The following is a 26,152-nucleotide window of genomic DNA, read 5'->3' on the forward strand; positions in this document are numbered from 1 at the left end:
TTTTTCTTTTGTCCTACGTTTGCAGTCATGCCAGCGTTTCTTACACTCGGTGACTGTTCTGCGTTCTTCAGCCACACTGTTGATCTTGTCCACAATTTGTTTCCATATGGCCTCTCTCCTACTGAGTGGCAATTTAGAGGTGATGAACAATTGGTGTTGGTTTTCTGTCACCTCTTTCACCAGGATTTCCTGCTCCTCTGCACTGAAGCGACACTTTCTTTTTTTTCTAAAAATTTCCTGGTTCCGGTATGGATCCTCCTGGCTGGTTCCTGGTCTGCGTCATCCCCCTGGGGTCTGTACTGGCTTCTGGGATCCATTTTGGCTCTCCTCTGCTGAAAGGGCAGTTTTCGCGCTAATATCTGACGCAATAGCGTCAAGAAAAACAACGCTTTCCGGTTTGCGCTGTCGTAAATCAACCCACAGTGATTTGCGTCGCGTTAACGTTGGTTTCCTTTACGACGTAACGCCGCTGTGTGCGTCACGAAATAATGACTCCCACCTGTTGGTTGCGCCGCCGTACGTCAAAGTATAAATTTGACACCCGCACGGCGCATCGAAATGGCGTGAGCCGGCGCTAATTTTTTTGACGCAAAACTGCATTAGCGCAGTTTTGCGTCAAAAAGTATAAATATGGCCCATTATGTTCTTTGGTTTGCAAGTAAATACGATTTTTTCATTGCTCCTAAACTGATATCAAGCTGCGTTGCTTTCGTAGCTAACATTTGTTTTCCGTCCAAAGCTTCATTTTATGATGTTCACGTGCACTCCCCGGGGGTAGTTTGTCTGCAGAGCAGTGATGAAAACAACAGAGGCTTTCCCTGTGACATTTCCAACAGCACAGCGATTTCTGTGGGTCACAGTAAGCAAAGCGGGGGCTGGGTGTACGTGAATCCAGTTCAAAAGCTTCAGCATTTCAGTGTATCGCAGCGGACTTTGATGTTGTTTCACGTCATGTGTATATAATTGAATTGATCGTCGAGGGTACTAGTCAGGTTGACATCGAATTAAATGAGCTCTTTGCTCATGTACAAAGCAAACAAAACCCTCGACGAAAGCCAGTTTGATTCTGGTAATTAAAATCCCCTGGATGTGAATCAGGTGTTTTGCGGGGCTTTTTACTGCGTAGTTGTTAGCCTTTTCTTCAACAGACACACACACACCAAAGTTGTTATGCATGCTTCAGCGTGGCAGTCCCCTACTATAAATAACGCCATGTGTTTCTCTCCTTTCCCCAGTGTTTTCTGATAATCTCCTTATAAATGGCATTAGGTAAGGCGGCCATTTTGTTGTGGCTCTTTGTAGAATTCTGTCACTGGTAACAAAATCCAGGTCTTCTTGGAATGAATCAGTTCAGTTGTCAGTTTTTTAAAATTATTTTATTCTGTAATTGTGCACAGTCCTTTGTCTGCTTAAACCTGCTACAACACTCGAGAGCCTCTTCATCACTTCTTCAGTTTCACAAAAAGCTGAAGACTTGGGGCCAGATTTACAAGGCCCTAGTGACACTCCGTTGGCACGTTTCACTGCAACATGTTTACAAGGAGGCGTTAAGGCACTTTTTGTGGCTTACCGCCTCCTTGTGAATATGTCTCCACGGAGGTAGTTTTCTGCATCAGAGGGGTGTGCAGTGGGTGTTGCTTTCTGCGTTCCAACGCAACACCCATTGCTTTTGACGCTGCCCCAGATTGTGACGCTGCAAACTACCGCAGCATCTCTCTATCGGACCGTGGTCGGGCCGGCAGTCCACATTCCATGACGCCGGCACTTCCGCAGCACGTTTTTCTGTGTTCATTTTACTGCAGTGCAGCCCAGGAGGCACATTTCGTGCTCTGGGTCGCACCTCAGCCCCTGACAGCCTCCCTGTTTTTCCTCTACTCACCTCCCTGGATCTTTTTCCGCTTCTTTCCTCCTTTTTCTTTTTCTTTTTCTTCTGTCTTTGTTTCTTCTTTTTTCTTGGTCTCCATATTGCCTTGTTCCTTGGTATACTTCTTCCCAGCATGCTCTGTTCCTTTTCCCTTTCTACTTGGTCTTTTTTCCTATTCATTTCTATATGGTCATTCCCAATCCAAGATGGTGTCGTACGTTCTTCCTGTTGTGTCACTTCCTGTTTTCTGGTATATAAGCACTGCAGTTCCTTTCTTCCTTACGTTGCAAACACTCCCGTTTTGGTGGTGATCCTTGCTCCTCTTTTCCGTTTTGTCCGTGCTCCTGCTTCTTCCTGGAAGATTGTATTCTATTTTTTCCCTTTTTCATAGTTTTTTTCCTCTTTTTCAGGAGGTCCTGTGGTAGAGGTTTTTTCCCACTCTTTGGGTTTGTCCTCTGGGACTCCTTCTGTAGGGTACGGTTTGCCTCAGCGTCTTTTCCGGTCAGCAGCACCGTGGCTATTAGAAAGGGTCACCCCTTTCCCGAGCAGTCCAAAACCAGTAAAAGACTGGGTGTTCCTTTAAGTTCTTCAGCCTACAGTGGTAAGAGACATGCAGACCGTGACACATATTTACAAGAATACGCCCCAGGGGTGGCGCTGGCATTGCTCAACAAGGAGGAATACTTTTATTCCTCCTCATTTTTTGCTCTTTCTATGTGTGCTGCATTCTGCAGCATACATAGAAGGAGCGAAAGGCCATGAATGATTGTTTATGTGCAATAAGGTGTCCCTTCTTGCACATAAACCATAATTCCTAAATGATGCTTTGGTACTTCTATGTGTGCTGCATTTTGCAGCACACATAGAAGTGCCAAATCACCACTGTAGTTTGTTTATGTGCAGGGAGGGACACCTTCCTGCACATAAACAATCTAACCCTCTGAACACAGATACCCTTGCACTATGGTGCAGGGATACCTGAGTTGGTGCAGGCAGCTTAATTCAGCGCCGCACAGGGGGAAACACAGGGGTGCGCTGTATTCCTGTAAATACTGCGCACCCCTGCATTTCGAAAGTGGCGGTGAACTGCTATTTTTGGCACTGCTCAACTTTGTCGTAAATCTGGGCCTTGGCTCTTTAAATAGGATCACCAGGGAGATAGCCATCTTGCCACCTGCAAAGTGCCTGGATACCCTCTTGAATGATTTTGGCGCTACACAAATAGTCACAACATATCAAACCTGTATGTCTTAAGCTTAAAAAACTGAATCATACAGTTGTCATATCCAAGGCTGAGAAATAAGGAACCATTTGTTCTGTAAGGTATGTTCCATTTGTTTTGACAGGAAAAAACTGTCAGCTAGTTCAATGTCAGGAGGGTGACTTTAATGCAGCTGCCTCTTTCAGCAAGCAAACCTAAGCATGGTAGGACTTAGACTGTTTGGGCCTCATTTACAACTTTTCGGTGCAGGGAAGCATTGCAAGGCTTTTTGCTGCACTGCCCTGCATCAAAAGGAAAGGGCAGGAATGCACTGTATTAACAACATACGGTGCATTCCCGTCCTTTCTGCCTGCACCGGCGCACAAATTGATGCCTAGTGCCATCACAGACACCCTTGATCCCTGGTGAAAGGGTGTCGGTGTTGTTGGCACCATAGTTGTTGTGCAGGAAGGAACACCAAAAACAATCGATGGAGGCATTTTCCTCTTTCTATGCGTGCTGCAGAAGGCATTCCCAGGTTTACAGATCCAAAATGTCACAAGGTGCCTAGTATTGTTCACTATAACAAGATTCATCAGTTTCGTCTGATGCCATTAGGATAAGGTGTGAATACTATGACTATGAGTGTAACCGGGTTACAGACCTTCCAAGCTTGTAAATGGGGAGAAGGCAACATATGTTGCTGCACGAAAGGTATATTAAATTTGAATACCAAATTATTGATAGCTGATGCTATTAATCATTTTGGTGTCACATTTAAAATTCCATCAGTGCTCATGGAGTGCTCAAATTATAAATGCATTTGGTAGACAAAAGCAGAAACTGAAAGTTAATTAAAAAAAAAAAAAAACACAACGCAGAACATGCATTCTTTAAGAGGACAGTTTTGTGCATGATCTAACCTAGGGGTGTGCTGCATGTCCCATTCTGGTTGCCTAAATATTTATTATGGAAGCGTTTTCGATTTCCCATGTGGCTCCCAGCTCATAATGTACACTGTTTTATAAAGAGGATCACAAAAGATGGTGTGAAACCAAAGTGGTATCAGCATTTCCAACTTCTCTCAGTATGGATTCGGACAATGAAAGCAACATACATTACAGATTTTCTGTCTTCAGTTTACATTGCATGAATTTATTATTTGTGGACATCCCAACAAAATTAGCCTCAATTTGGGACTTGTGGACAGCGCTGGACATTTCAGGGCCACTGCTGTCTATCAAGACATGTTGAGCCAAAGGCATTTTACTTCTGAGGATATTGATGCAGCCTAATATTTATCCTCTATCGATATAGCAACAACACTTAAATCAGTTATATGTGTTTGAAAAAATCCTTCTGGATGTATCTATCTATCTATCTATAGCTTTAGATATAACCTACTGGCGGTTGCCAGTGGGTAGGTATAGCTAGGACCATGTTTCCATAGAAAAAGCGTTTCCTGACTTGCCTATATCTTTGGCACTGTTTGATGAATCTTCACAAAATGTTCCTAAAAAAGTGTGCCGGTGATTCTTGTTGAGCACAGAAAGTTTGGGGAAAATCCATCAAGTGGGGGCTGAGAAAAAGGGATGGTCAAAAAAGCTGTGTTTCCCATGTTAATTCCCACAGGACCTTTGAACACAACTACAGCCCGAATGACTGGACAGAATTACACCATATTTGGCAGAAAGCTAGCTGTCGGTACACAGATTGTGCTTTTGTGTGTTTGGTGTAAATCCGTTCAGTAGTTTTTGAGATATTAAAGGGGAAAATACATTTGTATATCCGAAGTCACAAGTAATTCGTGAATATTCACAAATCTTCACTAATGCGTGCACGAATAAAAGCGTTGTAATTGGCTGGCCACAACCTGAACAGAAAGTTGAGGCCGCCATTTTAAGGTCCCAGAAGAACATCTCTGGGCCTGAAAAACAAAATGAAAAGTAGCATAAGGGGTCAGGGTGGAGGTACAGGGGTGTTTGAGGGCCAAATTATGGGTTACAAAATATTTTTCTTCACTATCTGTGATAGTTGTAATTAATTGAGATTAATCATGATTAATCGCAAATAAGCAAAAATGCATTTAAGAAACACTTTCAGACACTCATTCATACTCTAGTTCATTTACTCATATATGCACTCAGAGACTCATGCACTCACTCACACACCCACTCATGCACCTATTGAGACCCACTCATAGACTCACACACCCACTTTCTGACCCAGTCAGACACTTACTCACCCACTCACAGATCCACTGACAGAGACGGGCCCTCTGGTCTTCCCCCTCTACGCAAGATCAAAAGCCTTGTGCTGTGCAGTGTTGGGTGGTTATAAGGGCTTGGCTGCAGGGCCAGGCTGTGCACGGCGGTGAATAGATTAACAAATAATAATTAAATTTACTTCACATTAAAAAATCATTGAAATTAAGCAGTTATAGTTAGTGGTATTCGAAGTAACTGTAACTCGCGCCCTAAGATAACTATAACTCATGACTCTCCCCGGTCCCTACATGTTATTTTTATTATTTATTTTATACAATATCCTTGCGGGCTATCTGGGACCCTGGGCCAAGCCTCAAGGCCTCCCCCATGGTCCCATTGCTTCAACAACCAAGGAACTGCTTTAAGCAGCAGCTCCATGGTTGCTGAACCAAATCTTTTGTCTCTGATCCTTGCATTCATATCTCTGTGGAGTTTGCTGTGGCTTGGCTGCAGCTTCAGCTGCAGCTTCAAAGAGGAGGTGGTAGTCCCCAGGGCAATCGATGGGGGCCGGGCGGCCCCCATCATTAGAAATAAACATTGGACCCCGGACTTGGCCCACCCAGGGGCTTGAAAAAAATGAAGCGCAGGAGCCCATGCTTCATTTTTTTTTTTTTTGCTGGATTTGTGGATCCTCTGTGAATCTCAGTGAAAATAAAAAAAAATGCTTTTTAACTCTGGTGGGTTTCCTCTGGGACCCCACCACCAGAGCTAAGGGGTCAGAGTGTTTGTACCCTGGCCCCTTTTCTTTATTTTTAACTTTTTTTGTGGGACTCGGCTGAAGCAGAGTCCCAACATGGCTGAAAACACTTTCTTGTTGAAGTGTTGTCACCCAATCATAGTTCAGCACGAGGTAGGGAGAGGTCGTGAATCCTTTACACCAAATAACAAAAAGGGCTATTTCTGCATCAAGAGCTACCTTTCTGCCAAATTTGGTGGAATTCTGTCCAATGGTTTTGGCGCTATCGCAGTTCAGTTTTTCCAATGGGAATTAACATTAGAATTGCTCTAAATTTCACCCCCTTTTATCTCATCCCTTGCTTCACGGATCACCTCGAAACTTTTCAGACAGCAGCTCACGTGACTGTCAAACCTGTTTCAAAATGTTCGTGAAGATTCGGCAAACGGTGCCAAAGATATAGGCAAGCAAAAACAGCTTTTTCTACAGCAACTAGGTCCTAATTATAATAACCAGTGGCGACTGCCACTACGTAATATATATATATATATATATATATATATATATATATATAGGATTTTGTTTTGATATATCTATATATAAAAACAAAACCCTCTCAGTGTTAGAGTGACACATACATTATGCAAAAAAGAAGAGAGAACTCTGGATAGTTCCCAAGTTTAGTTGGAGAGCAGCTCCAGTATAGAGCACCCTACAACATCAGTGACACTCTAGATTTGCTCACCTCAAATGTCTGTTTTTCTAAGAAAGTTTTTAAGCATAGGATTAGCATAGTGCTATCCATGCTGAACTAGGACATTACAAAGCCTTTTGCCATTTATGCAGCAAAGTCTTTAAGCAAAGGATTAGCACACTGCTATCCTTGACCAGCTGTTAATGAGAAGAGTCTTTCACCACTCCAGGCACAGCATTACAACTTTGAATTGGTAAAATACCATCCAAGCCAACCTAGAATGAGCAAAAGCAAACCCTGACATGTGTTTCACTATCATTATAGCTCTTCAGAGAGGTTTAGCTTTGTCCAAACACAAGGGATATATATATATATATTCCCTAGTGGCTGTCTCCTCTAGGTAGTTATAATTAGGACCTAGTTTCTATAGAAAAAGTGCTTTTTCACTTGCCTATAAGTTTGGCTCTGGGTGAGGAATCTTCACAAAAGTTTCCAAAAAGATAGTACACTCATGTCAGTTGCTGCTTGGAAAGTTTCGGGGAGATCCATCAAGCGGGTGCTGAAAAAACAGGGGTTCCCAAAACGCCTTTTCCCCATTCATTTTTCCATAGGAATTTTGAACAGCGATACTGCCCAAACCACTGGACGGAATTACACCAAATTTGGTAGAAAGATCGGTCTTGGTCCAGAAAGCAACCAATTTTGTGATTAGGGGCCAGATGTATCATGAAGGCCTTTTGCGATTTGGAAATAGCGATTTTTAGGAAATCGCTATTTTCGACTCACAAAATGCCATGTATCACATTTGCGAATCGGTAATAGCGATTTCTTAAAAATCGCAAATGATATTACCGAATCGCAAATTGCAATACCGGCCCCGTTCGCACCTATGGGCCATCTGCAAATTTTTTGCATTTCCAAAGTTGTGATTTCTTAACCAGAAATCGCAATTTTGGAAATGCAAAACCCCGGGGTGCTGGGGGGCTAAGGCCCCCTCTGCTGCACCCCAAAATTATTTTTTGGGACATGTAAGGTGCACACATGCCAAAAGGGCATGTGTGCTTTACGTGTACATTTTAAAAATGCATGTAAAATGCATTTTAAAATTTTGCACATGGTTACCAACAGGTTCAACCTGGTGGTAAATAGTGATTCCTAAATGCGTTCAGAATGTCTTTCATACATTCTGAACTGGCTTTTTGCATTCGCAAATGGGCATTCGCAATGTTTGCGAATGCAAAAACCCTTGATACATCTTGCCTTTAGTGTGAATCCGTTCAGTGGTTTTCATGTAATTAAGTGGAAAACAAATTTGTAGGGATTCAGATCTGTTGCGACTCCTCCGTGTGCCAGAAGCAGCAGTGTGACTGGCTGGCCGCAACCTATGCAGAAAGTTGCAGCTGCCATTTCATGTACCGGGCTGCGGTCCCGGGGGATGGAATTAGAGGCTGAAAGCTATAGAAGGGGTCAGGGTAGAGGTGCTCTGATCCGATGAGGCTGATCAATGGGTGTCTCAGGGACTCCCTTTGTGTTTAAAAAGTTAAAAAATCCATTCAGACACTCAGACACCCACTCACTGCCCCACTCAGACACTTACACACCCACTCAGAGACCCACTCATACACCCGCTCACACATTCACTGACACACTCATGCGCCTACTCACAGACACTGTGACACTCAGATAGATCCACTCAAATACCTACTCAGACACTCATACACCCACTCAAAGACCTATTCAGACACTCACACACCCACTCACAGACCCACACAGACACTCATGCACCCATGGAGGGTTGTACTGACCCTCATACACCCACTCAAAGACTCCTTCAGAAACTCATAGACCCACTCAGACACTTATACACCCACTAAGAGAGACCCACTCAGTCACTCATACACCCACTCACAGACCCACTGTCACACTAATTCACCTACACACAGACACAGTGACACTCATAGACCCACTCAAATACCCACTCAGACACTCATACACTCACTCAAAGACCTATTCAGATACTCAGACACCCACTCACAGACCCACTCACACTAACCCACTCACAGACCCACACAGACACTCATGCACCCACATAGACACACATAGCGACGTACTGACCCTCATACACCCACTCAAAGGCCCATTCAGACACTCAGACACCCACTCACAGACCCACTCAGACACTCATACACCCACATGAAGACCTATTCAGACACTCAGACACCCACTCACAGACCCACTCACCCTCTCACACACCCACTCACACACCCACATAGACCCTCTTGCACACCCACAGAGAGATGTACTGACCCTCATACACCCACTCAAAGACCCATTCAGATACTCAGACACCCGCTTGCAGACCCACTCAGACATTGTAACACCCACTCTGAGACCCACCCAGTCACTCAGACACCCACTCACAGATCCACTGACACTCTCATGTACCTACTCACAGTGACACTCATTCACCCACTCAAATACCCAATCAGAAACTCATACACCCACTCAAAGACCTAGTCAGACACTCAGACACCCACTCACAGACCCACTCACACTCTCACACACTCACTCAGAGACCCACACAGACACTCATTCACCCACAGAGAGACGCATTGACCCTCATACACCTACTCAAAAACCCATCAGGACACTCAGACATCCACTCACAGACCAACTCAGTCACTCATATACCCACTCACAGACCCACTGACTCCCACTGATAGACACACTGACAGTCATACATCCACTGAAAGAAAGACATGAACAATATGTTGGGTGTTGTGCATTGAATTTGTGCTTTTGGTTTGCAAATCCGTGATGAAATCGTCACTCTAAATTAAAAAAATCAGATTTTCATTAAAATTTAAATAGTGTTTGATATATACGGAGGCTGTAAAATAGCCTTTGTGTTTATTATATGTATATAATTAGTACACATAAAAGCAGATGCAGAGTTTCAAGTTGCTCAGAATCACTCTGTTGCCTTCATCTGTTAAGTGATCACCATCTCTTCCATATATCCCATCCAAGTCAAAGTGCACATTATTATTGTAGATCAACCCCATGTTATGGTTTCTGAGGAATGCTGAAACAGTTTTATTAACATGTTTTCTGGCTTTCTATCTATGGACAGAATTCAGCTGACCACTTCAATTTCTGTTTCTGGCATATGTTAGAGAACACAAAGGCAGTGTGAGGGAAAAGGTGCATTAATTTAAAAATGGTATCCTTCAATAGGATTTCCAGTCCTACCCAGTCAATGTGTGTAGGTCATTACTACAACGTTAACCATCTCTGGCCAACCCAAGTAATATCCACATTAGGCAAACACAAGTTCTTGTCAATGCCACTCTTTCTAGCATACTCACTAGCCCAAAAAACATAGCTATGACCTACAATCCACACTCTAACCATTTTGAAGGGATGGAGCAGTGGCACACAGTAGAAGGCTGGAGCTGAATGAGGTAATTTTCAAAATCTGAGGTGGTTAAAATGGAGGGACTAGTGGATTTAAAAAAGCAAAATTTTGAGTGGATATTGTAGATAGATTGGTAGATAAAAATAGGTTGTGATTAAAATTATGAAGTCAGTTTATCAGTGATTGTTTCTTATTTTCTGTTATCAAGTAAACCCATTTTCGATATGCTAACCTTCTGTAATAGTCAACCACACCTGCTACAGAACACCTTGAAGTTAGTCTGCTGCTAAACAAATGCCATGAACGTTTGAACTACTGGTATAAGACAGTGCTGTAGAAGAGGTTGGTATTGCAGCTGACGAGAAACAGTGTGGGAGGAAGGGGAGCTTTTAAAGCACACATGCAATTTTACAGTAAGAGAGGTTTTGGTATACAAGGTTTAAAAAAATGATTTTATGATTCACTTTTGTCATTGAATTTGAAATGTAGATGAAATTGTATAAAACAAATCATCAAAAATATATTTAAAACCCCCTGACTAGTGCTGAGTCTCCATCACAAAGCTACACGGGGTAGGGGCTGCAGTGGGTCGTGACTCCAGCAGCACACAGTAGGATATTGGGCTTTTTACCAAAAATACAAGAAAGAGTTAACAGCCATTAACCATTCAGATGTAGGATAACATAAATAAAACATAAAACACAGTTTATGATTTGCTAACTAGGACAGTATCACTGAGAGCAAGGGTGAACAGGTTGCCATTACTTGGTCTTAGAGTGGTATACCATTCTTATTCTGAAATTTCATTGTTATACAAAGAAAAGAGTCAAAGTGAAATTACAATAGTATTTTATCACTCAACAAAAGCCATTAATAGGTATGTGAATTAGAGTATTGGTTTAAAACCAAGCTCTGTTTGTAAATAAGAGTGATACAAGTGTATATGATTCAGATAAAACTATATTAACTCACCTGTAGCCAGAGAGATATTGATCATTTGATTCATATATGTAGTAATGTAATTAGCATTTTAGAAAATGATTAAAAGTACAAGATTCAAAACCATGCTTTTTCTGTGTTACTATACATTTTATTTGCACACTTTAACTTGCAAGTTGTGTTGGTATTTATAAACTTTTAGAAATACTCATAGTTCTTTTTTTCCTACATAGAGGTTACATGTAAAGTAGGGTGTATATTAGTTTTAGGGAGAGTGGTATGTGTTTATAATATAAGACATACAGGGCATCATTTACGATGCCCACGGCGTAGGGCAGCATAGCAAGTATTTTGCTGTGCCACCCTACCCCACTGGGAATGGTCAGAAATATGCCATATCTACAAGATAGAATGCATTTCTGTCCTCTCCCCCTGTACTGGCGTAGAAATTGCTACCTAGTGCTAGAGCAGGCAGCCTTGCACCGTGGTGCAAGGCTGGCTGCATTCTGGGGATGATTGTTTTTGTGCAGGAAGCAACATATTCCTCCACAAAAACAATCACAAGAGGTGTTTTCCTATTTCTCCGTGTGGTGCAGAATGTAGTAGCATAGATAGAAAGAGGAAAAACAGGGAAAATTAAAGACAAACAGCAAAATAAATTGAAAATATGTACTGTAGGAATCTGATGCATTCCTACACTTGTAAATCTGTGAATGCATCATATTCCTGTGGGCTTCCACATAATAACACACTGATGGATAAAGTGACACACCATGGGCAGATTTATGTATGCACTACCACATATAATGACACATTTATACATAGACTGATATACCTAGTCATAAAATAGTCCATGCAGTAATGCAGGAGGGCATGTACTTATACATACAATTGCACTCCTGGGCATAGATGGACATGTATGCTGACATGCCCAGGGTCACAGTTATGTATAGACTAATGTGCCTATAGAAACAGTAATGCAGCTGTTAGGATACCGAAGCATACACTCATATATACCATACCGCAGCGAAGCATACATTAATAGATCAAATGAAACACTGAGTGAGACAGTCATGCCTATGATAACAGACAGAGGCATACTCTTATTTAAACATGAGAACAAACACATGTAGAGTGTGAGGACATGGTGCAATTGTTTCTATTGAATTGATATGCTCATGATATATAATTGAACAGTATATGATGGAAAGGTATACATTTGGTATTTTTTTAATTCAGAGATCTATTCCTGCATTACAAGACATTTAAAAAATGCTGAAAAAAACACAAGCAAAAAAGAAATTGGAAATATATTATATATATTTGCAACACAGAAACAAAAAGAATAGCATGTGGACAATCTAACTAAAGAGAAAGGAGCTGCTGTTCAAAAGAAGAATGCTGATAGCTTAACAACAAGACAGCAACAGTTCAAAGAAATTAGAGTGAGCATGTTTCATGGCAGGGTAATTCAGAATCTTATTATAAATATGAAGCAATACAAAAGGAAAATAGAAGTATTGAAACAAAAAAGGTGTTGAGGCTGTAGTTGATAAGGCATTTGCCTTGAAGAGGAAGCTTTTTATTTTGATTATTATTAGAATGAGAATATTAGATAAAACACTGCTGGGTATGAAGAGATGTAGCCAAATAAAAAGACTTGTTAATAAAAGTCATTTTTGTAAAATCTTCAGTGGTGAATGGAAGCATACATCCAGTACAGAACCTTTCCTTAGTAGAAATATGGAAGAGGAAATTGCTGAAGAGGTTCAAGGAAGGCGTAGACAGGGCCTTGTTTACAAATGGAACTGTAGCAGTATTTGTAGCATTCTGCAGCAATCTATTGATTTATTGCACACCTTTGTACGTGACTTTCCATGTAGAAGTCTCAAGCAAAAAAATAATAATTCTGTAAGCCTTAGATCCATGCGAAGTGGGAAAGTATAGTAATTTACAAGGACATTAATTAGCATATTTATAGAAGAAAGTGTGCCAAGGCACCTTTCATCACTTTAGAATGTTGGCAGTTCAAAATTCAAGAATACAAAGTATAGTTGGAGACTTTACTATGTGAAGACTCCAGTGTTAAGAGAGATGAATAGAGTACATTTGCATGGTACCATACAAGAGGTAGAAAACGTTTGTGAGGATGTACTGTTTCAGTTCTTTGGTCCTGAAGAGGATTCTAGAGAGAATGAAGAATTTGTAGGTACAGGTATTGAGAAAGGGAGAGCACAGGTATTGCTACTGAGAATTTTGAACAATACATTATGAAGTTTAACATAGGTTGCTCAGAAAAACCAAACTATGTTTGCATTTGCTTTAGAGTTACTTGCTACAAAAGTCAAACATGAAATGTAGATGTATTTTCCAAAACTGAATGGAAAACAGAGAGAAGTGGGAAGAATTTTCTGCCTATTTATTTGTAGAGCAGCACTATGAGTTGTCCATGCAGCAAGTTATATGTAATTACTGCTCTGATAAGTTAGAGAATCAGAAAACACGAGCTAGAGAAGTACATAACAGGTTAGAACTTGTGACTATTCCAGAACAACTATAAGATTTAAATGTATATAAATCCGTCCTTATACACTCTGTGCATCCATTTCAAGCAATTAAATGGTTGGAACTAAAAACAGGTCTGAATCCAACAGAGTTATTGAAAGGCCTTAAAGAAAGAGTAGTGTTTTTGCCATGAGACTTTAAAAAAAAATTGAAACTGTAGGAATAGACAAAGACAATGATGAGCCACTTATTATCCTGGTAAATGGTGTACCAACTAAGAATAAAATAATTTGGCAAGAGTTAGTTGATGTTAATAAGGTTAAACAAGCAACGTCATAATTGGTATAAAATAATTTGTATTATACAAATGTTGATATAGAACCTGATGTACCAAATGTTGATGATGACAGTTTGCTAGCAAGTGGACAAATAGCAAAAGTAGATCCCTCCTGATCAGAACAAATTTATGAGCACTACTGCATTCATCCGTTACATTCTAAAGAAATCATTGGTGATGCTATTGACTTTTTCCAAATGAAGCAACCTAAAGGAGCTCCTCTTAGCGTGTAGGAAAACGTGTAGAGGCTCGCTGTTTTCCCCACTTGTTTCCCAGTGGAATAGAAGGTCGGTATGATGACCAGCCCATACAAATACCAACAGCTAAATACCCATTAACACGATTATATTCAGAGGAACCAAGATTCAGACAATGTATCCCATACGTATTTTACCTTCTCTTTTACACATTTTGTCTGGACTTTCGTATGTAGTAAATCACACTCTAAAAACAGGAGTTAATCTCCAAAATATCTCTGCAAGAGATTTTCTTAACAAACTTCATCGAAAAGATGAGAACTTAGAATACAGCTTGATTAATTTAATGGCATGCTAATGTGACACCAATGAATGTTGGTTCCATAGTCATGGAGAACTGAAGCCTATGCTGAGAAACCTGGGTTCACTAATGTGGTTTCTGATACAGAATTGCACTTAGTATGTGTGGGATGACCTGAGTCAATTCTTGAAAGAAGCAAAGTCTTACCTAGAATACATCAATTTAAAGACAGCTGAAGACCTTTGCTCATTAGATCTTGCTAATGCTTGTAGATATTTCAACCACAGGTTCCAAGCTATGCTTCTTTTATCTGCAACAAAAGCAATCCTCCTTTTGGAGAAGCGATTTCTTTTGGCGGAAAGAGTACCAGGCAAGAGGTGTTCCTCATATTCACATGCTACTATGGATAAAAGACGCACCCATATTTGGAACAGATAGCTATGAATCTGTTTGGCTTTCTTAGAACAGTATGTGACATGTACTGTTCCAAAACACAAGGGTGAAAAAGGCCTCAGAGAACAAGTTTTGTGTTTCCAAACACATAGATGTGGGAAGTGCTATCATCGTAGATATAGGTCCGAAGGAACGTTTTATGCAAGATGTCGAATTTGGATTTCCACAACATGTCATTTCAAAAGAAAGAGTAAACAGCTTCTTGTCAGACATACTTTGACACGGAAATCACCAAAGAATACATATTACTTAAAGTGAACCAACAATTCGAAATATATTAATGACTACAATCCTGTGATTTTAAATATGTGGAATGCTAATATGGACATACAATTTGTTGCAGACAACTCCCTCGCTGTGAATCGTAGATTATGAAATCTGAAAAAATTGATATGAAGGAGATGTGGGAGGAGATTTCTGAAGACACTTAGCAAGAAATGATGGCCCTCATTACAACCATGGCGGTGGGTGATAAAGTGGCGGTAATACCGCCAACAGTCTGGTCATAACTACTGCCAAATTGTGACCATGGGGGTGATGTCTCTGATAGACAGCCAATGTACCACACCTACCGCCAGAGCGGAAACAACAGTCACCACAGCGGTAGCCGCCTACAGCCAGGCGGAAGAAAGAGTACTGCCCACCATATTATGACACAGGAAACCGCCAGGATTTCCATGGCGGTACCAATGCCATCAAAAGCCTGGCGGAAACAGAACACAAAAGGCAAAGGACTCACCATTGGAGACACAGGGAAAAACCAAGCCGCCATGGAACTAGAACTGCATGTCTTCCTAATGATCTTCTACGTCATGCTCACCACGAACACCAACGCCGGCGAAGATTACGACGGTGAGTACAGCTGCCTACACACAAGGGAGGGAGGGAGGAAAACGAGAGTGACACACACACACACACAACAGGCACCAGACACACACACGCCATACACACAACCAGTTGCATAAGATAAACAATTTGTCCACGATAATCAGCAAAATAATGCAAGGACAACAGGAATTGACTACAGTGATTGTAATAAGATCAACATAAAAAAATCATAAGTCGATGTGGCAATGCTACAGCTATGTGCAAATGTACAAAAAAGGGACACTGCCCAGTTCATAGTTCACAGGGGCCACATGGCCACAGGTCAAAGTCCAAGGCCGCACTCGATTCCTGCACCAATACGGAGAGAACACTGTAGGGGCATCAGTTGGCAAATAGGCAGGCACCTCAGGGGGAGGGGGTGCACCTCAGCCAAATGCGGAAACAAGACCACTGGTTCTGGAGGAGCCAACATGCCCTGTGCTTTGTCCTGGGGAGTGCATTGCCACAGTCTCTCAGGTGGGTGACTTGCCCACTGGTTCTGGAGGGGCAACATGCCCTGTGCTTTGTCCTGGGGAGTGCAAGGCCACAGTCTCTCAAGTGGGTGACTTGCCCACTTTTTCTGGATGGGGCAACATGCCCATTGCTTTGTCTTGGGGAGTGCAAGGCCACCGTCTCTCAGGTGGGTGACTTGCCCAATGGCTCTGGAGGGGGCAACATGCCCTGTGTTTTGTCCTGGGGAGTGCAAGGCCACAGTCTCTTAGGTGGGTGAATTGGCCACTGGTTCTGCAAGGGGCAACATGCCCTGTGCTTTGTCCTGGGGAGTGCAAGGCCACAGTCTTTCAGGTGGGTGACTTGGCCACTGCTTCTGGAGGGGGCAACATGCCCTGTGATATTGTCCTGGGGAGTGCAAGTCCATAGTCTCTGGAGTGGGTGTCTTGCCCACTGGTTCTGGTGGGGGCAGGCTGCACAGCAGCCCATGGAGTCTGGACTAGATGGCGTCCGCCAGAGGTGACAGCTGCACTGTGGTGGTGGTTGTGTGAGGCTCCTGCTCAGCCCCTGCACCCTCCGATGGCTGCACTGTGGCGGTGGTTGTGAGAGGCTCCTGCTCAGCCCCTGCACCCTCCGATGGCTGCACTGTGGTTGGGGTTGTAGGAGGCTCCTGCTCAGCCCCTGCATTCTCTGGTGGCTGCAAAACCACGGCTGGCGGTGGGGTCTCTGTGACAGCTGCTGGTGCAGGCTCCTTCCCCTTCTTGGGGCCTGGTGCAGGTTCCTTCCCCTTCTTGGTGGTTGGTGCAGGCTCCTTCTCTTTCCTGGCAGCTGGCGCAGGCTCCTTCCCCTTCTTGGTGGCTGATGCAGGCTCCTTCCCCTTCTTGGTGGCTGGTGCAGGCTCCTTCCCCTTCTAGGTGGCTGGTGCAGGCTCCTTCCCCTTACTGGTGGCTGGTGCACGCTCGTTCCCCTTCAGTATTTGTGGCCTGGAATCCTTTCCACCACGAGAAGGTGCTGCAGAAACTGGGCCCGTGGACTGTTTGTCTGCGGGAAGAGGTCAATCTGGGAAAGGAAAAGCTTTTAAGGGACTTTGGGGCAGGAAGAGGGAGGAGTAAAGGGAGTGGAGGATGTGGAAGTGGTTGTTGGAGGTGTTTGTCTGCTGGATGTGGGTGCAGGTGCATGGGTTGTATGCTGTTGTGAGGTGAATGGCTGTTGGGTATCTGAGTGCTTGCATTTGTGTACTGTAGGAGGGGGGACAGACACGGTGGGAGTGAACACAGGGGACATGTGCATGAATGTTGTGAAGGTGTCTGCCAGTGAGGTGTATGTTCTGCTTGGTGTGGTGATGCTGGTAGGAGGAGGGGGAGACAGTGGAAATATTGGATGTTGTTGTGTGTGCAACTGGATGGTTTTTGTGTGAGTGCCTGTGGGATGAAGTGTGGTGCTTGTGTTTGCCTGTGACACTCTTGGGTGTTGTCTTGTGTGCATGCCCGTCTGCGTGTGTGCTTGGGATGGGTTGGGGTTGAGGAGAATGGGACTGGGAAGTGGTATTTGGAGGAGGGACGGTAGAAACATGGACAATGGCTGCCATCAGAGAGGAGGCCAGAGCCTGAATTGATCTCTGTTGGGCCGTCAATCCACTGTGAATGCCCTCCAGGAATCCATTAGATTGCTGCATCTGTGCTGCCAGCCTCTGGATGGCATTTACAATGGTTGACTGCCCTACAGAAATGGATCTCAGGAGGTCAATAGCCTCCTCACTCAGGGCAGCAGGGCTCACTGGGGCAAGGCGCGAGGTGCCTGGGGCAAAGGAGCTGCCCACCCTCCTGGGTGAGCAGGCACGAGCAATTTGCTGAGGGGCTGCTGGGAGGGCAGTGCTAGTACAGGGGTGGCGGATGTACCTGTAGCTTGGGTGGTCATGGAAGTGTCCGCCACCACCAGGGAGCTCCCATCGGAGGAGGTATAAGAGTCTGTGTTGTCCTCTCCAGTCTCCGCCGTGGTGCTCTCCTCGCCCTCCGTCCCACTGGTGCCCTCGGCGTCGGTGGACTCTACCTCCAGGGTCCTGTGGGATGCAGCTCCCTCTGTCGTTGGTGCCTCTGCTCCTCTGCCAGATAATGATAACGCACATAAGGACAGGATGGCAAAACAAGAAAGGGGGAGAGAGACAAAGGATAGACTGGGTCAATGACTGCACCAACACCACCGTTGGCGTACACAGCACCCACACACACAGGGTACAGGCCTACCCACTATGCACTGCACTACCAGTGATATTGCTAGACACCAAGGCAAGAGGAGGAGCACACACTGCTAACTGCAGCACACCTGAGACCCACGCAACCCTGACCAGTATTGGATGCTTACAAGTTAGGTAGGTAGTATTTCCCCTTCAGACCCTAGCCACCAGAGGACCTACGCTGCTATGTCTGGCCTGGCCTAGGGGCACCCTCTGACACACAACCACCACCCTGATACCACCCCTCCAGCTTCAATTATGGCCACTGTACTCACCCTCTTGTGGCTGCTTTGATTCCTTCAAGCACCCATCTAGCTCAGGATGGGCCACCGCAAGTATGAGGGCCATCAGGGGGGTCAGGGTCCGACAGGCACCCCTTCCTCGTTGGGAGGTCATCCCCAGCTGGGCCTCTGCGGTCTTCCATGCCCAGCGTCTCAGGTCCTCCCACTGTTTGCGGCAGTGGGTGCTCCGCCTGCCATAGATCCCCAGGGTCCGCACTGCCTTGGCAATAGCACGCTATATACCCTTCTTTTGATGGGCGCTGCCCTGCAGAGGTAATACAGGCAGGAGATTACCATTAGACAAACAGTCCGGCCAGTAACACGAATGGCCCACCATACCCGTTTCCATTACCATTGGCACACACATAGCCCAGCACACAATGTGTACCCAGCCAAGAGGGCTCCCTTACACAATGCCTTCACACATAACTCATATGCCCATACAGCTGTCCTTACTGGGGTAGGACCCCATCCACCAGTCACTCCAACTCCTCAGAAGTAAAGGCTGGGGCCATTTTCCCGGTCACACGGGCCATGGTAGGTTCCAGACACAGGTCACAGCAGCACATGCAGTGTAGGTTCTGTCCTATGGAAGGTCAGGAAACAACTGAGGAATCAGATAGAAAATGGCAGTCACTTCTGCGGCGGTGCATACCGCCACCGGCGGCGTAGATCACCATTGGCCACTGTACCCTATAGGGCCCAATAATAACCAATGAGGAGTTGCACAGTGGTTCCCGACCGCATACCTCCACGCCGCACAACGTCAGCAGCATTACCTCACTTTCACCTGTCCCTCCACACAGGACAGGTGGACGCCATTTCGGGGGGGAGAAATAGACCTATGGAATAATGCTGCGCCATAGGATAAATAGACACATACATGACAAATTGCACTGTCCCATTACATGTTTAAAGATTGCGGACTACTGTTGTAGCTCCATTGTTCAGTTTGTGACAGACTCCTCACTCTTTTGTCCCTTAGATACCTACCGCTGCGGATGAATAGGAGTTGGAGACATACCCCAGTGTGCAGACCCCTGGTGGACAGGCACATTATACTCACCTATAGACTGGACAGGGACACAGTCACAGAACTGTGTACCCAATTGGAGCCTGACCTGATATCTGCTATCTGCTATCCATCATCCCACTGGGATCCCCCCTCTTGTGCAAGTGCTACCAGTTCTCCATTTCCTGGCAACTGGTTCATTCCAAGTGATAGTGGTTTTGACAGCAGGAATGTCACAGTCAATGTTCTCAATAGTGCTGGCAAGAGTGTTGTCTGCCATGATAAAACACATTCAGCTACATTGCATTCCCCCAGGTTGAGGATTTGGCCACTGTGAAGGCCGGGTTTCATGCAATGGGACATATCCCCAGTATAATTGGGGCGATTGACGGAACACATATACCATTTGTCGCCCACCCCACCAGAATGAACAGGTGTTCAGGAATTGTAAGAGTTTCCACTCCATGAAAGTGCAGATGGTGTGCTTGGCGGACCAGTACATCTCCCACATCAGTGCTAAGTATCCCGGGTCATGATGCCTTTACCCTAAGGAATAGCAGCATCCCAAATGTGTTGTCCCAACTACAGGGGCACAGGGTTTGGTTAATAGGTGAGCCCTGAAGAAGGGAGAAACACAGTACGTTGATGTGACAAATGTTTAGTGAAACATGGAAAAGAAAATGTAGTTAACCACCGAAAACGTAGCTGCCAACCTTCTGAGAAAAGAGAACTTTTCTATTTAGCTCTTCTTCAACTATTCAAACCTTGGCATACTGAATTGGAATTACTTGGAGATTATGACTGCTATGAAGATTGCTTTTAATGCTGTCAAAAATTGTATTCAGTGTTCCATTTTCAGAAACTACTTACAAATGTTAAATGATGTGATACAACAGGAAGAAATGATTGCTGCTGAGGTAGCTAAGTATAGCTCTCAAAGTAGCCAAAATTCTGCATCTTTAAGTCAGGATCCTCTTGCACAAAATATTATTGAAAATGAAGCTGCAATAGCTATGAATGAAGTAGAAACTGCAATGGAACCCGCTAGACAGAAATCTATAGATCTGGAACAATCAGTTGGACAACTCAACAATGAACAGAAAGAGGTTTATATTGAAGTAAAAAAAAGACAAAATAGAACATGGATTTCTACATGAGAAAAAGGAATGCAATTACACATCACTCAAGCCAATACCATTATACATTAGTAGTCAGGCTGTTATCGGAAAAAGCTTTTTGATCAAAGTTACCTCTACTTACCTACAAAAAGTTATAGATTCAAACTTATTGTGTGTAGTAACAGCACCTACTGGATTAGCTGCACACAATATCAAAGGGATAACTTTACATTGATTACCTATGCTACCCGTTGAACATGACAATAAACTGGAATACCAGAAGCTATTTGATGAAGCATGTCACGAGGTGGCAAGAGTTTTGAAGAAAATTATGCTTTTAATTATTGATGAGGTAAGCATCGTTACCAATCTAATGCTTGTCCGTGTTGACATGAGAATGCAACAGATACTAACAGCCAGATGTACAAAATTTTGGGTTTGCAACTCGCAAATTGAGAGTCTGAGCGACTCGCAATTTGCGAGTCGCAAACCCAGATGCAGGATGGTGTCCCTGACACCATCTGCGAGTCGCAAGGGGGTTGCAAAGGCCCACCTCATTAATATTAATGAGGTGGGTCGCAATTTGTTACCCCCTTGCGAGTAGCAGCACTCACAGGGATGGTGGCCTGCTGTTCGCGGTCACAAAGCAATTCTGCATTGCGATGCGACTCGCAAATAGGAAGGGGAACACCCCTTCCTATTTGCGACTCGCATTCCCATTTTGCGAGTCGGTAACCAGGTTACCGACTCGCAAAATGAGAATAGGCATTGCAATGTGATTTTTGCATGGCGCAAACAGCGAAATTCGCTGTTTGTGCCATGCAAAAAAGCTTGCTACATCTGGCCCTAAAAGCTGAATATGACATCTAGCTCAGAAGAAAGTATTTAATTTTTTTGGAGACCTACTATAACTTGCTCCTGAAAAAGGACAGCCTGTTTTCAAAACTCTTTCACATGAAGAGACTTGAAACTCCTTGGGAAGTATTGAAAATGTAAACATTTGGCAATATTTTCAATAGAAGGAACTTGTGAAAAATATGCGTCAAGCCTCTGACATGGAGTATGGAAACATTCTAAAGGACATTAGAGTGGAGTTCTGATAGAGGAGGGAAAAATGGTGTTGAAAAGTCGACTTATTCAGCAACTGTTTTCCTCTAACAAGACAGCAGCAGAGCTAATGTATCATTTTTGTAAAAAGGGCAAACATATAGGGCCTAATTGCAAATTTGGCAGTTGGACCAGCCAACCACCAATGCCGCGGGGAGGACACCACTGGGCTGACTAGCAGGAACATTGTAATAGAGCATTCCCACCAGTCAGTTCGGCAGAAACAGTGCTACAATATAGGACTTGGCTCCACTAAGGGACAGCACTAACGCAGTTTTGCATCAAAAAGTTTAGCACTGCGCCATTCCTGAGCATTTATGGAATGGTGCAAGCCGATGCAAAGGGTGGGCTAGCGTAAAAAAGAAAATGACTTTAGCCGGGTGGGGTGGCGGTATGGGAGAAGGGGTTTTGCACCAAAAAATGATGTTAGGCCGGCTAGAGGCAAATAAAATGCCTCTGAACAGCGTAGCGTAATTTTCTGATGCAAAACCATCAACATGACTCCTGTCTTGGAAGACAGGAGTCATGCCCACCACCACAATGGCCAGCAAAGGGGACCAGTGTCCCCTGGGCATGGCCATTGCACCCTGTGCCATGCAGGGGGCCCCAAGTTTGGCCCCGGATGGCATTTTAATTTAAAAAAGAATACTTACCTATACTTACCCTACTTACCTGGGATGGGGTCCCTCATCCTCCGGTGGCCCTTTGGTGTGGGTGGGGGTGTTCCTGGGGCTTGAGGAGGGTACCTGTGGACCCATTCCATGGTGTTCAACCATGGAAATCGGTCCACAGGTCCCTTAATGCCTGGTCTGACCCAGGCATTAAATAATGGTGTAAAGCAAGCTTTGCACCATTATTTAGCCCCTCCTCCCACCCGTGCATCATTTTAGCACGGGGATAAATATGGGGCAATGGGTTTTGCACCATTTTGTAGATTGTAATGCCTACCTTGCATCTCATTGACGCAGGTAGGTTCACGCATCTAAAAAATGGTGCAAACTCCAATATTTTAACATAAGACGTGTCTAGCATCAAAATATAAATATGGAGTTAGTTTTGCGCAAAATTCGTGTAAAAAAATTACGCAGATTTGGTGCAAATCGAGTATAAATAGGCCTCTTAATGTATACTCATATACAACTAGAAGATAATTAATGTATACTGCTTTGCTTTAAATCTCTGATAAGTATTATTAAAATGGGGTCTCTGGTTGGCAGTCAGTTTACATTCTGCCTGAGCAGGGACCCTCACTGTAGTCAGGACAATAGAGATACACACTTAAGAAAACCCCTGCTCACCCCCTTTGTAACTTGACACAAGCAGTCAGACATCTCAAAGGCAAAGTGTAAAGTATTTGTGCCAACACAGACCGTAATACATTGAAAACGCTACAAAATAGACACCACACCTGTTTCGAAAAACAGCCAATGTTTACATGAAGAGACTTGAAACTCCTTGGGAAGTATTGAAAATGTAAACATTTGGCAATATTTTCAATAGAAGGAACTTGTGAAAAATATGCGTCAAGCCTCTGACATGGAGTATGGAAACATTCTAAAGGACATTAGAGTGGATTTCTGATAGAGGAGGGAAAAATGGTGTTGAAAAGTCGACTTATTCAGCAACTGTTTTCCTCTAACAAGACAGCAGCAGAGCTAATGTATCATTTTTGTAAAAAGGGCAAACATATAGGGCCTAATTGCAAATTTGGCAGTTGGACCAGCCAACCACCAATGCCGCGGGGAGGACACCACTGGGCTGACTAGCAGGAACATTGTAATAGAGCATTCCCACCAGTCAGTTCGGCAGAAACAGTGCTACAATATAGGACTTGGCTCCACTAAGGGACAGCACTAACGCAGTTTTGCATCAAAAAGTTTAGCACTGCGCCATTCCTGAGCATTTATGGAATGGTGCAAGCCGATGCAAAGGGTGGGCTAGCATAAAAAAGAAAATGACTTTAGCCGGGTGGGGTGGCGGTATGGGAGAATGGGTTTTGCACCAAAAAATTATGTTAGGCTGGCTAGAGGCAAATAAAATGCCTCTGAACAGCGTAGCGTAATTTTCTGATGCAAAACCATCCACATGACTCCTGTCTTGGAAGACAGGAGTCATGCCCACCACCACAATGGCCAGCAAAGGGGACCAGTGTCCCCTGGGCATGGCCATTGCACCCTGTGCCATGCAGGGGGCCCCAAGTTTGGCCCCGGATGGCATTTTAATTTAAAAAAGAATACTTACCTATACTTACCCTACTTACCTGGGATGGGGTCCCTCATCCTCCGGTGGCCCTTTGGTGTGGGTGGGGGTGTTCCTGGGGCTTGAGGAGGGCACCTGTGGACCCATTCCATGGTGTTCAACCATGGAAATCGGTCCACAGGTCCCTTAATGCCTGGTCTGACCCAGGCATTAAATAATGGTGTAAAGCAAGCTTTGCACCATTATTTAGCCCCTCCTCCCACCCGTGCATCATTTTAGCACGGGGATAAATATGGGGCAATGGGTTTTGCACCATTTTGTAGATTGTAATGCCTACCTTGCATCTCATTGACGCAGGTAGGTTCACGCATCTAAAAAATGGTGCAAACTCCAATATTTTACCATAAGACGTGTCTAGCGTCAAAATATAAATATGGAGTTAGTTTTGCGCAAAATTTGTGTAAAAAAATTACGCAGATTTGGTGCAAATCGAGTATAAATAGGCCTCTTAATGTATACTCATATACAACTAGAAGATAATTAATGTATACTGCTTTGCTTTAAATCTCTTATAAGTATTGTTAAAATGGGGTCTCTGGTTGGCAGTCAGTTTACATTCTGCCTGAGCAGGGACCCTCACTGTAGTCAGGACAATGGAGATACACACTTAAGAAAACCCCTGCTCACCCCCTCTGTAACTTGGCACAAGCAGTCAGACATCTCAAAGGCAAAGTGTAAAGTATTTGTGCCAACACAGACCGTAATACAGTGAAATCGCTACAAAATAGACACCACACCTGTTTCGAAAAACAGCCAATGTTTATCTAAATCAAACAAGAACAAAACAACAAAAATCCAACATACACAAGTAAAGTTATGAAATTTTAAGTTGAAAAAGGGTCTTACTCCATAGAAAACAATGGACTTGCTGTTGTTATTCGAAGTACCTGGTTTGCATCAAAAATAAAGCTACGCGGTCGAGCGTGCATCAGAAAAGTCAGTGATGTGTTGATTCCTTTCTCGCAGGTGAGGCCGTATGTCGTTTCTTCTCTGGTCAGGTAGGCGATGCATCATTTTTCTCTCCTGCAAGAGAGTGATGTGTCGATTTCCAGATAGGCACCTCGGATCCACACAGGTTCACATTAATTTTGATGCCCAGTGACGATGCATGCGAAATCCAGCCTCACAGTAATGAGGAGCCGCGCATTTATCCTACCACGATGCAGGTGATGTGTCAATTTCCCAGCCGCAATGCAGGTGGTGTGTCAATTTCTCAGCTGAGATGCAGGTGGTGCATCATTTTTACAGCCGCTTTGCAGGTGGTGCGTCAAATTGTTCCCCACATGTCTCCTGTGTGTGGATTTCCGCTTTGGTTCCACCAGCTTCACCTTTCAAGGGCCCAGGGACTGGAGTGGCCACCACTTGGCAGGGTAGGAGTCTCCGCAGAGCATCCAGGTGCTGGCAGAGGAAGTCTTTAATGCCCCTGAGACTTCAAAGCCGGAGGCAAGCACAGTCCAATCCCTTGGAGACATTTCACAAATAGGAATATACCACAAAGTCCAGTCTGTTCTCTTTCAGGCAGAAGCAGCAACTGTAGGCCAACCCAGCAAAGACAGGCAAAGGGGCAGTACTCCTCCTCCAGCTCTTCAGCTCTTCTCCTTGGCAGAGGTTCCTCTTGAGTCCAAAAGTCATTTAAAATCTGCAGTTTTGGGTCCACTACCTATACCCCTTTCTGCCTTTGAAGCAGGCAAACTTCAAAGGAAAGTCTTTGTTGTTCACAAGGTCCTACCTTGCCCAGTTCTGGCCCCAGACACACAGCAGCAGGTTGGAGACTTCATTGTGTGAGGGCTGGCACAGCCCTTTCAAGTGTAAGTGTCAGCTCCTCCCTCCCCTCTCTAGCCCAGGAGACTCATCAGGGTATACAGGCTACACACCAGCTCCATTTGTGTCAATGTCTAGTAGAGATTTACAAACAGCCCAACTGTCAGTCTTATCCAGACATGTAATACAAAAGCACACAGAGGCATAGAAAT

The sequence above is a fragment of the Pleurodeles waltl genome, chromosome 5, assembly GCF_031143425.1.
Source record: "Pleurodeles waltl isolate 20211129_DDA chromosome 5, aPleWal1.hap1.20221129, whole genome shotgun sequence".
NCBI lineage: Eukaryota > Metazoa > Chordata > Amphibia > Caudata > Salamandridae > Pleurodeles > Pleurodeles waltl.